The following is a 15,321-nucleotide window of genomic DNA, read 5'->3' as shown; positions in this document are numbered from 1 at the left end:
TCAACCCCTCTCAAGCTTGAGAAGCTTAATTGGTATGGTTTTTGAAATTCTATTGCAGTTAATTAATTAATAATAGTAAAGAATTACATAAATTTCCATTTATATTTAATTCTAATGGTTTTTCTCTCTCTCACTTAAGAAATGGTCATACTCATGACCATTCTCAATCCAAATGAAGCTTTTCATAAAGCTTTTTCTTAATCCAAGATTAATCTATGCTTGAGAATAAATTAATAGTTTTTTTATCTATGCTTTTAGTTTATGATTATTTTATTTATTTAATCTATTAAGGGTTAATGATCTAATTAGGGATCATTCTAATCATTCCCTTAAAGATAACCTATCTTTTAAAATAATTGAGATTTATTAGTTATAGTAGCGGAGCTATGGCAAAATTTTATAAAAATATACACATAAAATAATTTCATTCAAAGCATGAAAAGAGGATTTCCTACCATATTCTAGGAACTATCATCCTAGATTAATTAAAAGAATTTTATTATGCATGGAGATGTGGATGTTTGCATGTAGATGTAGATATATGGATGTGAGTGTGAATGTGGAGGTGGATGTATGCATGGAGATGTGGATGTATGCATGTAGAAGTAGATGTATAGATGAGGATGTAAATGGAGATGTGGATGGATGCATGTAGATGTAGATGCATAGATGTGGATGTGAATGGAGATGTGGATGTGAATGGAGATGTGGATGTATGCATGTAAATGTAGATGTATAGATGTGGATGTGGATGTGGAGGTGGATGTATGCATGTAGATGTAGATGTATAGATGTGGATGTGAATGTGGAGGTGGATGTATGCATGTAGATGTAGATGTATGGAGGTGAATGTGAATGTGGATGTGGATGTATGCATAGAGATGTGGATGTATGCATGTAGATGTGAATGTACGCATATAGATGTGGATGTATGGATGTGAATGTGCATGTAGATGTGGATGTATGGATGTGGATGCATGAATGTGCATGTAGATGTGGATGTGAAAATAGATGTATGGATGTAGATGTGGATGTATGGATGTGAATGTGGATGTGGATGTGGATATATGTATGGATGTGAATATATGATATGTGATGTGAAGGAATCTGAAATGATGAGATGGAAAATGATGTGATGGGATGAGTATACATATAAATGGAATATGGAATAGGTAATGTGGATTGATGAGGGATAATGTGGAAAAATGAAAGTTAAAATAGAAATTGTGTTGTAAATGACTGTTTTATGTCAAGAATGCTGGGGGAGCATTTTGACCATCTTGTGATTAAGGTCGTGGAGACCTAACTGATAAAGTTGCAACTGCTGTGACGGAGAGTCAATGAAGGACGTCTCGCGTAGCAAGGTCGGCCGAGGTCTTGACCAGCCTCGGTGCGATTAAAATGGTGAGCTTCCGATACGGTGGATGAGGGGCCAAGGAAGTGGCCTATGAGTGAAGCGCTAGGTCACCTGCGAAGGATCCTAGAGAGTGCTGACCATACGGTGCTCGGGCTCTGGGTCGCCTAGGATACCCACGCGTGCATCGAGGAAGATACCTCTCAATACACCCCCTCAATGATACATTGGAGTGTCCATCAACCAAACATGTGTGCGCGTTGTCGTGAAGTGTGCGGTACAGCCAGGATAGTACGAAACTTCTAGCTCTGAGAGTGAATGTCAAATCCAACAAGGAATTTCACGCACAAGATTTCCCAAGGAGTATTGAACATCATTATTTCCAATGACAAATACATGTGTCCACTTGCCTCAATACATCCTTGAATTCATCCAGATGATTGCACAGAATTGCATGAAATCCTTTGAAGCATTCACATGTGAGCATAACAAAGCTTTCTAATTTTTCCAGTATACATGTGACCAGCTACATCCATTACATCCAGTGCCCTCAAAACCATTATTTCGAGATGTCCTTTATCACCTGAAAACCTGCCTTAATATCCTAACATCTCACAAGCAAAATATTGCATTTGGCATAGCTTTGACATACTCATAATTTCCAAAATCCATATGAGAAGAAAGTAAGGCAAATTACCCTCAACTTCAATACATTTTTCACAAATCTCCGAGCTCCAAATTCCTTAGCTTTTTTCCATAATTACATCATTACGTAGTACTAGAATTACTCTCTAATTCTAGCACCTACAAAGCATAAGCAGATTATATATTAAAAAGATTAAAAGCTCTGGTAGAATTGACGCTGTTCCTCAACGCTGCATATATTTTCCCTTTCACTCTGGTTTTCGCCGTGAGCCTCCGGTCCTTTTTCTCCTTTTCCCCCGTGGCGAACTCGGCGCCTTACCACCTTTTTCCCACTACTGATGCGGGAGTTTCCTATTCCAAAAGCTGCGCTCCAGAATTTTCCAAATAAAAGAAATATTCTTCTCTCTTCCACGTGCGCTGCCATTCATTATATGTTTCTTCTAACCTTAGCATTAAGGTTATGCCACTCATTATATGTTTCTTCTAACCTTAGCATTAAGGTTAGAAGTCTCATTGTAAGACATAACCTTATATTCCCTTCTTTTTAACGGTCACAACAATTCCCTCAAGCACTTCAACATGGATCTTTGTATTTTTGTTGCTTCCAGAGGGTGTATAAAAAAATTTCTTGTCTGGCCTCCACATGACATACATTCACCCATAAGGCATTTTAGCCAATGATACTTTGAATTCTCTGCTTTGGCACAAACACAAGATTCCCAAGGCATTCTCACACCTATGAAGACACAAACCCCATGATTTTTATCTCCATATTTTCCCCACATTCAATGAACTCCTCGGCACTGTGATACTCATTAAATCTCCATTTCTCTTGATACCTTCATAGTTTATAAATCATCATGTCGGCCCATATGATTTATAGAATCCCCAATTGCTCATTCAAGTATTTCTCCATGCCTTCATAAATGCATTCCTTTGTGCATTGGTATGCCCTCATGCCATCATATATAACTGGATGCTTCTAATCTGCCCATGAGCTCTGAGTAACCGCAAAAACATCATCCTCCATACTCATATACAAAAAACTCCTAAATCTGACTCAGCCTCAGCTTGTCTTATTGAACCTCATATACAATATGAACATATGTACATGGCATCATATAATGACTCGTCATGGCACTTAACCCATGCATCTGGATGTGTATTTGATGAACTCACATGCACGGTTTCACATCATAGACGTGCCATGGCACGACATCCACCCCCTCTAAACCTGCACATCCTCTGGTATGTGCCAAATCATCATCAAGGTCCACATATAGCTGAATGTCGTCTTCATCTTCAGCAGTTCCAGGAAGATTATCTTCTTCCTCTTCAATCATATCCATACTACCACTGTCAAACCTCTCATCCTGAATCTCTTGTGAATCAAAAGGATCACCATCATGCCTTCTTTTAAATATCTTGATTCTTTTGCCAGCCACAAGATTCTTTACTTCTGTTCCATCAAGTTCACACAGAGTATACGTAGCATTCCCATGCACATGCTTAACAATGTAAGGGCCAAACCATCTTTTTGCAAATTTTCTTTGAACAGTGAATTGGTTGTCAAGGCTACTATCATACATTAGAACCCAATCACCTTCTTCAATAGGTTTTGGCCGGAGTCTGTGTCTACTATCAAATCTTTCTTTATTTTTCAGCCTTGCATCTTTCAAGCGAGCTTTAGCAAGCTCTACATCTCCAGGCCTCCTCTCTAACTGTCTTATTCGCAATGCAAGGAGGTCATCTCTGCTCAATCCTTCCACCCAGGGTAATACATTCCAAGTTAGAATTACTTCCTCAACTGGCATCACTGGCTTCTGACCATACATTAATTCTGCAGGCATGTATCCTGTCACTGAGCTATGAGTTGTACGGTCAGCCCACAAGGCATATGGTAGCAGCTTTGGCCACTCTCTCATCCTTTCTCTGCATGCCTTAGCCAAAGCTTTAATGATTGGGGGATGTCCTCGCTCACTTTTCCCATTGCCCTCAGGATTGTAAGCACATGTTAGAGACAGTTTGATACCAATTCTAGAGAAGAATTCCCTTGCTTCTTCAACATCTAGCTCACCTCTATCAGCTGTTATTTTCCCAACACAACCATATCGGCAAATCACATCTTCCAAGAGAAATTTGCATACTGTTTCCGTACTCTTTGTTCTAAGAGCACGCCCTTCTACCTGATTTGTCAAATCTTCTCTTGCAAGTGCTATATACCGCATCTGCCAAATTCCCAAAGGCATTGTAACTAGATCCACTACCCATTTGTAGTGCATGGCAGGTGGGTAGGTTGGTTGCAGGCCATCACGATGCCGCACATTTGAGTACATTTGGCATACTATGCATGTTTCCACATATTGGGAAATATCCTTGTACATTCCTCTCCACCAATATTTCTCCTTTATTTTGGTAAAGGTGGCCCACACACTTCTATGCCCAGCCCAGAGACTCTCATGGAATTCTTTCACAAGCTTTCCTTGAGTCTCTTTATCACATATGACTCTCTGTGGCATAGCATTCCTCTGTTTAGGATGCTTCCAGAGATACCCATCCTTTAGAAAGTAACCATATGCTTTTCTGCGGATCCTCTTAAATTCTGAGTCTGACCAATTTTCTTGCCTTGTTAGAGTGCTCAAATATTGACCAATAAGCAACCAATCTCCTTCATATATTTCCTCAATAAAAGACTCAAGTGCATTTGATAGGCAAATATGATCCCCCTTTGCATATGCTGTAGTATAGAACTTTGTACCCACATCATCAATGTCACTAATCATCTCTTTCTCATCTTCATACCTGGCTCTTGATAGCATATCTGCAACTGGATTATCTTTTCCCGCAATATGCTCAAACTCAGGATTTAGTGACTTGATATAAGCAATCCACCTAAGCATAGCAATATCTGGAGTGGTACAACTTGCTATCATCCCAAGAAGTGGCAAGCAATCAGTCTCCACAAGTACAGATGCCCCAATAAGATATTCTTTTTCACATTTTAGAGCAGTGACTATCCCCCATAATTCTCTCTTGATCTGTGGATACTTTCGCTGCCGAAAGCTTAATACCTTTGCTCCAAATCTAATTACATACCTATGATCATCCTCATCATCTTGCCCTACTGCCCATCCTATCCCAGTAGGACTAGTATCAACTGTAACAATCACAGGCCTGCCACACTCATAATCTGCCTTTCTCAAAATGGGTGATGATTGGAGCAAATATTTCAGCTTCCGCATAGCTTTAACATGTATTGCACTCCACAAAAATTTTTGATTTTTCCTCAAAAGCTGATAAAGAGGATCTGCTACATGTGCATAATGTGGGATCCAAATAACATAAAAGACACATGCTCCAAGAAATCTCCTCAGCTCTGTAACATTAATGCATGTCTCTTTCATTCTTTGTATTGCATCTATTTTGGCTAGACAAGGACGGCGTCCACTAGTACTACAAAGATGTCCCACTATTAGCACTTCACCAACCCCAAACACTGATTTCTGCCCAGATAAAGTAAGATTCACTTCTTCAAGCCTGGATAGAATCATGTCACAATCCTTTATATGATTTGCCACAAACTTGCGGCACCCCTTTGAATCTAAATCCCCATCTTTGTCTTTCTCATCACAGCCCTTTATTGGCACATCATCCAAAAATGGCATAGTTTTTTGTGGTATGAAGTCTCGTAAGACTTTATTCATTCCATTCATCATATGTGCCACTGAGTTAGTGGCTCCCTGTGGTAAGGTACACATCCTTACTAATCCCAAAGGAGTTCTTATTGTGGTCAAGTCCCTGCTTTGTATATCCAGCTGGAACTGATCATATCCCGAATACAGATCACCCATAGAGTATATAGCTTTCCCTGCAAATGCTTCTGCAAACTCATCCACAATTGGACCTGCTCCCACATTCCTGATTGTGACTTTGTTTACAGGTTGCATGTCTTGAATAAAGCGCAATGTCCCATTTTTCTTTGGTACAGTAAACCATCTGTTGGAATATGGGGCACATGAAGGCTCCAAGATTCCCATCCTGATCTTTTCCTTTAGTAATTCCATCAACTTTGGCAAGAGAGCCTTTGGTACTGGAATTGGTCGCAGGTTCCAGGGCACATGTGGAACAGTAAAGATCACCATTGGTGCTGTTACACATGGATCAACACAGCCTATCTCATGCGGCTGAAAGGCAAAAGCTTTCCCATGTTTTACAAGCATCTCCTCAAAGCATTCCCTTTCAACTGGCAACAGAAAATCCCTCTCACCAATCTTCAGCTCTTTCAGAGTTTCTTGAGTAAATTTATGCCCAATTTTCTTCGGATCTCTAAGATTTGGCTGCATAGAAGCTTCATCTATCTTCTCCTTGCTTCCTGGTGGCAAGGGCAAGGCAACTGGTTTCACCTTCTTTGCAACCGTTTTGTACTTTGTATCAACATGAGCATCCGTCTCACAATTCATGTTTTTACATTCCACCCCCTCAAATTCCTGGATTATATCATACATCTCCACAGATGACACCTTTATCATTTCATTTCCACCCTGTAAGCATGCTCTTCCCATATCAAAAAGCACATCCATAGTATCTATAAATGACACCTCATCAAGCACCCCTGAAATAAACTCATTCTTCTCCAAAAGACCACACTGCTCAAAACTTTTTTGTTCATTTTGTATATGTTTTTGCATGCCACGCTTTAAATCCTTGCTTTTTACAAAAACCAGTGACCCATAGCTGGAGAATCCCTGAAAATTTGCTGAAAAACTATTTACATTGATTGAGTCCTGCGAGAACTCATTCCCCCTTGTACCATTGGAATCCCGCTTTACAATGGCACCTGGCCAAAATCCCTCATCTCCCTGTAATTCATGAACTCTCTGTTTATCTTTGGGAGTGACTGTGCCCGAAGAGATTCACGATTCCTTTCATGATTAATGCAAACTGTCAAAAACTGAACAGCTTTTTTGCCATCTTTACTCCTTATTCTTGCATAAGCTGAACCATCATCCAAAACCTTTGTTTCCATCCTTACAGCTGTAATGTAGGGTTGCCCAAGAATGAGGGGATACGATGACATCTCCTGAACAAAGAAATTCTGATCATCCTTCACATCCCCTATAGTTACCCTTACATTTGGACATGCTGCATAAAGCTCTCCAGATGAATTATTAGCTGCTTTAATCATCCACCCATGATCCACATCCATTGGCCACTTACATTTGTTGTAGAGATTTTTAGCCATAAGATTTATTTCAGACCCATGATCAATTAGAGCGACATACGGCTCTTCCAAATCACCTATCTTGACAAGGGTTTCAGTGGTTGCTCTTGCCCAATGACTCCTGGAGTAATGACTCTTTGTAAGAACTTCTTTTTCATCATCCTCTTCCACAAAACGCACTTGTCGTGCCCCATCAGCAGAGTGATTACATTCCACCACATTTTCTCTCTCTTCCTTTTTCTGTACCTGTACACCATGAGTCTTGGAAGTGCTTGCCTCCCCTTGTGATGGAATAGATTCAATTATGGACTGCCTTTTTCTTCGTATAATATCAATTATCTCATCATGAAATTCTTTCTTTGCAATCCCCAAGACTTCCCCTAGTGTGAATTCCACCCTGCTGTTTAGAATTCTCTCTTCAAGCACCTTTTTGAGATCTGTTGCAACTTCAATATCAGATTGAAGCTTGTAGAGTGGACTTTTCCCTTTACCCTTCTCTTTCATTTTTGCTGGCACTTCTTCCATTGAAACATCATGTGGAGGTCTGCTATGCTGTGGAGGCATATGTGATGGCCCAGGATCCTTCTTTTCACTTCCACGTGTAACTCTTTTTGATGGCCCTCCTTCCTCATTTTTCCTTTTACGTTTCTCCTCTACCTGTGCCTCATTATTTTGGCATTTGGCAATATAGGCATGAATGGATAAAGAATCCACAGGCTCCTCCCAGCCAGTCTCAAGACGTATACAATCACCTGCCTCATGCAAAGCTTGCTTTGACACTTTCTTTGATGCAATTAATTCCATTGTTGATGGCCAAAAATTCTCATTCTCATAATCCTCATCATTCTCAAATCCCTGCTTTAGTTGACCAACCTTTAATCCATAGGTTGCTGCCTCAACCATAGAAATGGCATGACTAGCAGCCATATCCTCTACTAGCTTTTTCATCCCTCCTTTCCCAAAGTTTGTACTCAATGGAAGACCAGTCTCTGTAAGATGGATTTTCCCATCTTTGAAGAACACAAGTTGATTTTTAAGAGCTTCTTTATAGCTGGTACAATCCTTCTTTGCATGCTCTGGGTCATCACACCATATGCATCTATATGTAAACCCTTCTTTGCTTTGAGGCCTTTGCATAGAAGCCTGCCCCAATGGTAGACCCTTTTCTTCAATCCTGGACATCTTCAATTTTAAATCACGCATACCCTTGATAAGCTCATCCATCGGCCCATCTATCTTAGGAATTGTGGCAGCTGGCTTGGATAAATTCTCAGGGGTAACAGCAGCTATGGGGGTTGCAGAGCCCATCACCATTTTATCCCTCCTCCGCTGCCGCTTTGCTAACATAGTGACTGCATCCTCAACATCATTCCAATCACTCTTTAATCCTTGCTCTGTATTCTTATCCTCAAGGAGGATTTCCAATTTCTCCTGGAGATCTTTCCCAGCTGCTTGCAAGAAGAGCTCTGTCTTTTCTCTGTCCAAAGTTGCACGCTCTATTCTTGACAACTGGGCATAACGCTTCTCAAACTCCCTTAGCAATTCTGTGGCAGAAATTCCCATTTTAGGTTTTGTGACCCATTCCAAGAAAGTTCGTTTGGTCACTCGCTCAGAATCCTCCATGAAGTATTCATCCTTTAAAGCAAGCTTGAATTCTTCCCAATTTCTGCCACCCTGTGCTGTCTGCAATCCTTTTATGCGCTCTCTTATTTCAGGAACGCATACCAACTCGAAACTTCGAACCATATCCTCCTCAGTCACCCTGTTTAGCTCCATCTCCTTTATATAATTGCGCAGATACTTTGTAATGTCCTTCCCATCAAATTGATCCACCTTTTTCACAATTGATTGTAAGGCTTTGGTCGCGGAAATCTGTCCCCTCTCAGCAGCTTGTTGCTGTTGCATGTACATGGTAAACATTTGGAACATCTGCATAACTCCGGGGTCAAAATGAACCCCCTGGCCCTCAGAATTCTCAGCCATAGCTTCCCTGTATATTTCACCACACTCTCACCCCAGCAGTTTCACGTCGGGTTCACCAACAGAATGTCGTGAAGTGTGCGGTACAGCCAGGAAAGTACGAAACTTCTAGCTGTGAGAGTGAATGTCAAATCCAACAAGGAATTTCACGCACAAGATTTCCCAAGGAGTATTGAACATCATTATTTCCAATGACAAATACATGTGTCCACTTGCCTCAATACATCCTTGAATTCATCCAGATGATTGCACAGAATTGCATGAAATCCTTTGAACCATTCACATGTGAGCATAACAAAGCTTTCTAATTTTTCCAGTATACATGTGACCAGCTACATCCATTACATCCAGTGCCCTCAAAACCATTATTTCGAGATGTCCTTTATCACCTGAAAACCTGCCTTAATATCCTAACATCTCACAAGCAAAATATTGCATTTGGCATAGCTTTGACATACTCATAATTTCCAAAATCCATATGAGAAGAAAGTAAGGCAAATTACCCTCAACTTCAATACATTTTTCACAAATCTCCGAGCTCCAAATTCCTTAGCTTTTTCCCATAATTACATCATTACGTAGTACTAGAATTACTCTCTAATTCTAGCACCTACAAAGCATAAGCAGATTATATATTAAAAAGATTAAAAGCTCTGGTAGAATTGACGCTGTTCCTCAACGCTGCATATATTTTCCCTTTCACTCTGGTTTTTGCCGTGAGCCTCCGGTCCTTTTTCTCCTTTTCCCCCGCGGCGAACTCGGCGCCTTACCACCTTTTTCCCACTACTGATGCGGGAGTTTCCTATTCCAAAAGCTGCGCTCCAGAATTTTCCAAATAAAAGAAATATTCTTCTCTCTTCCACGTGCGCTGCCATTCATTATATGTTTCTTCTAACCTTAGCATTAAGGTTATGCCACTCATTATATGTTTCTTCTAACCTTAGCATTAAGGTTAGAAGTCTCATTGTAAGACATAACCTTATATTCCCTTCTTTTTAACGGTCACAACAATTCCCTCAAGCACTTCAACATGGATCTTTGTATTTTTGTTGCTTCCAGAGGGTGTATAAAAAAATTTCTTGTCTGGCCTCCACATGACATACATTCACCCATAAGGCATTTTAGCCAATGATACTTTGAATTCTCTGCTTTGGCACAAACACAAGATTCCCAAGGCATTCTCACACCTATGAAGACACAAACCCCATGATTTTTATCTCCATATTTTCCCCACATTCAATGAACTCCTCGGCACTGTGATACTCATTAAATCTCCATTTCTCTTGATACCTTCATAGTTTATAAATCATCATGTCGGCCCATATGATTTATAGAATCCCCAATTGCTCATTCAAGTATTTCTCCATGCCTTCATAAATGCATTCCTTTGTGCATTGGTATGCCCTCATGCCATCATATATAACTGGATGCTTCTAATCTGCCCATGAGCTCTGAGTAACAGCAAAAACATCATCCTCCATACTCATATACAAAAAACTCCTAAATCTGACTCAGCCTCAGCTTGTCTTATTGAACCTCATATACAATATGAACATATGTACATGGCATCATATAATGACTCGTCATGGCACTTAACCCATGCATCTGGATGTGTATTTGATGAACTCACATGCACGGTTTCACATCATAGACGTGCCATGGCACGACAGCGTGTCTACCATCTTAGACACCTAGTCCATTTTGAGCCCACTCGCTCACAGCGGAACCACTGAGTCCGATTTGAATGTGAAAGTTCGGGTGAGAACCAACCCATACGCATGCACCTCACACGTGTACCGCTCTTGCACACATCACACGACAACCATTTTGAGCTTCTCGGTGAGCTCGGGTAGGTTACCCTGCAGGCTCTGCTAACGACTTGCACGACTGCCCGTATGCTCTCTGTGCGCCGATGAGCCCAGTCTGCGCTGCAGTCTCTGTTCGGTGAGCATCCAAATGCATTACGCCAGTCTACTGCTTCGGACCCACTTCACACCAGGTCGTCTTCTTCATCCTTCCTCTCGACTGCTTCTGCATAGCAGTTATGGCGGTCTCCTTTCGCTCCTGTTGCTGCGCTCCTGCTTAGCTTCCTCTCTGCAATAATACCATGCCTTCGACTTGCCTCCGCCTGCAAACTTCGAGCAAAGCTTTAGTCAAGCTTTCGTGGCGACCTCTTTTTCGTACATACCTGCTGGTTCTCTATTGGAGCTCATCTCAGCTCCCATGGTGATCGACCTCCTCACACTGATGACTCTTGCTGCCTTTTACCTTCATCTCCTTTGTTGCCTCTATTGTGATGCTTCTCTAATCAGAAGCCCTTGTTGTGCTTTCTACTCTACCATTGCTATAGGTGTGAGCTGAATCTTGTACCAAGCGTCCATGGCACATGCTCCACATGTGCTGCTTCTTTCTTCATATGTAGAAGTTTCTTTATAGCTTCTCTTTTGTCTTCACAAAACCTCCCCCATGACGTTCTTGTAGCCACCACGTTGGCTACTATGAGCTTCATAATGAGCTTCAAACATGCATGCTCTCCCATTGCTACTTTGCCTCTCCAAGACCTCCAAGTTGAGGTCTTCCATGACCATTGACATAGCCTTCAAGGCCTCCAAATCAGCATGCTTTTCCTTCAATGCATGCATCCATTCATGGGTGCTTCGCCATTTTGGTTTCTCTCAAGAAACCAAGGTGCATAAACATGTGGAAACTGCAAGGTTTCCATCCCCTTATTTGCTCTCCTTCATTGAGCAAACATCAACAAGTGCATCTTCTTCTTGATGCACACACATGTGAACTCCATTGAGTTCACCATCTCACTTGCCATCATCTTGACAAGCATGCACCTCCTCCACTCTTGGAAGCAAAGAACCTTGGGATTCTTCCATCCCATCAAGCAACCCTTATACATTGAGCATTTTTCCATGCTCAAACCAAAACTTTGAGGCAAAACTTCACAAAACCAACCTTCTTGAGGCATAATCAGCAGCATATCTTCTCTTGGCAGCTTCTCCTTGACGATGTGATGAAGACTCCATAGCCTTCATAATGCTAAAATTTTCATTTTCAGCTTCTTTGATGATGAGCAGGCTTTCCTTGTTGCAAAACTCCATTTGCAACTCTCTTGGGCAGCTTCTTTGATTTTTGATGAAGACTCCATAGTCTTCATAATGCTGAAATCTTGATTTTCAGCTTCATGGGCAGCTTTGAACTCCTCTCTCAAATGCAAATAGAGAACAATAATAGAGTGTGCATAATTTTTTTTTTAAATGAACCATAATAACATGCTTAATCAAACAAACACACAAACAAGCTAATATACATAATAATCACCATGACCAAGAGCCCATTTGGCTCTGATACCATATTAACAATCCTAAAATGGGATTGATCATGGTAAAGGACATAAGATTAAGCATAAGATTAAGGTGGATTAAACCACACTAAGAACTCCATAACTAGAGAGAGAGAGAGAGAGAGATTGCATAAGATTAAGGTGGATTAAACCACACTAAGAACTCCATAACTAGAGAGAGAGAGAGATTGCACAATCAACACTATTCCCTTGTATTGCATATCACAATGAACCATACAATGATATAGGGTTTCTAGCCTTATCCCACTTTACACATCATCATCCATGTGGCAACTCCTTTTCCACTCTTTTGGTCAACACTCACACACCATACAATATTACATGTGGCATTCCTATCTCACCACAATATCTTGCACCTCTAGGGTGCTTTCACACTTACACACATCACCGCGATTATATCTCTCAACATCTATGGCAGTCATGGGTTATTAGCTGTCAGCAAAGAAGTTTTAAGGATGGATCCATCTTTGTATTGAGTGGCTTGAAGCTATAGAGGAATCAACTGAACCAAGGGAGAGAAAATCTGTCAACTGGGTCAAATTTGCCATCCTTGAAAGGATAGTCATAACAGAGGCAACTGTGTAATAGTTACAGTTAGTAGAGAGCTTGTGAGGTGGTAGCATAGGTAGTTGGAAGCCAAGACTAAGCAAGTTTCCCTTGTAAACCTTTTGATTAAATGCGACTTTACTCCAAATATAAAGAAATGGGTTTATTAGGGATGATATTTCATGGCTCAACATAAACCACTGATGCAGACGATTCTTCTCTTTCAAAAACTATTGATAAAAGTGCCAAAAATTAATGAAATATTGTATTTTCAGTTAATGATCCTTTTAATATTTTCTAGAGCATCCATCAAAAACATTAGCACTTTAAATGGCATGTTTCCACATAAGTTTTGAACACAAATCACCATCTCTCATAAGTAGCAATGACAAGCATGCATGCATTTCTTTTGTGTCATTAGCATTGATGGCCATTTTCCTTGAAATTGAAACTATCTCTTCAAAATTCTAGTATATAAATCATGTGTTTCTTACAGTTCTTGGCATGATCAGGCCTCGATCGAGTGCAATTGTACATTTGAGATGGCACAAGTAAGGGGACTACTATGCATTATACTCAACAATTATTATGCCATACAATTGTTCCAAAAAACTTTCATTTGAGCTAGTCTAATAAAGTCATGAATTTCTAAATCTTTGACTCCTGAATATTCTCTTCATTAGCATTTATGTTCTTATTTCATAAGCCCTACATGATTCTAAGATGATTTCTTTTTAAGTGTTTTTTGTGTTGTGTGTCCCTCTAGCAACCCATGTTTAGGCTCAATGTAGGACCACTCATCTTTTTGTCTTGGAATGTCAAGCTTCATATGCTCCCTATATATTCCACATAAGTAGTCTTTTATAAAAACCCATACAACAAGTTTGCTTTTGAGCATGGCTTCATGTATGCTAGTCAATTTTATCAAGATGTTGAGAGGCATAAGAATATTTTAAAAAAGATGTACTATCATAGTAAAAAAGATCATTATGACTATTTAACTTGATTAAAAATGTGCGATAATAAGGTTTTGTATGAATATGACAACTTGTTGGCTCTGAATAAAGATAAATGATTAAAGTTCCATTCAATAATTAGATAGTGTTTTTTGCCACAACCACTCAATGCCACACTTTAGTCCATCTTGAGTCGTCAGTTTTGTACATAATTCTAAAATTAAATTTCACCACCTTATTACGACTGTCATGCTGACTCCATCCATGTCTTCCCCCACACTTCTCTACCCACTTTGAATACATGTAAGTTTTATACACAATTCGAAATTAAATTTCACCACCTACCTTACTAAGACCATCATGTTGACTCCATGTCTTCCCCCACACTTCTCTACGCACTTTGAATATGTGAAAGTATATATCAATTCTTTGTGATTTTAGCACTCTAAGTGTAGCCCTAATGATCTTTTATTTCTTGATCAGATCAAAGTGGAAAACTACCTTATTCTTGAAAGAAAGAAAGAACCTACAATTGTAGAGAGAAAAAGATATGTTTTAGAAAGAACCTACTATTGTAGCGAGAAACTTTTTCCCATTATAAGATATGTTTTTTCTTGTTCAAACACATGTCATGCTTCTTATTTTATAAAGCATTGAAGAATATGCATGTACAAGCTAGTGTGGATCTCTCACAAAAAACATTACATGGGTGTGTCCATGATTACATGGGCAAAGTGGAAACTCAATCTTAAAATATCATTACAAGATAAATGTTGATCTTCAATACCAATAAAAGATTCAAAGTTTCAAATTGACATTTACCACATACCTTTAGAATTGGCATGCTCATTCATAATTTCATAATAACTTTTTTAAATTGTGAAACTTTATGGCTCAAATTTGTATCATTCACCCCTTCTATTTTCATGGTTTTAAACTTGCTCATTCACAATTTCAAACAGAGATTAAACCATGTTAATTTCAAATCTCTAAAGGCTCCATTTCATTCTTTCATCCCTTCTTTTGTCATGAGTTTAGACTATGGTTTCTCTTTATGACTCTTGCATTGTATGCCCTTTATAGATGCATCAAAGCTAATCTTATCATGTCATCAATACAGACTAAGATCGATCAAAAGGTGGCATGCACCATTTCCATTTTGTGGTAAAAGTCTCAACGCCATGCTTTAGGAAAACATTATTTAAGCATTCCTTTAGGGTTGTAATTCTCCCACTTTGAATGGGGG

Source organism: Cibotium barometz, chromosome 30, assembly GCF_041138505.1.
Source record: "Cibotium barometz isolate CiBa-2024 chromosome 30, ASM4113850v1, whole genome shotgun sequence".
NCBI lineage: Eukaryota > Viridiplantae > Streptophyta > Polypodiopsida > Cyatheales > Cibotiaceae > Cibotium > Cibotium barometz.
Note: the sequence above shows the minus strand (reverse complement) of the source record.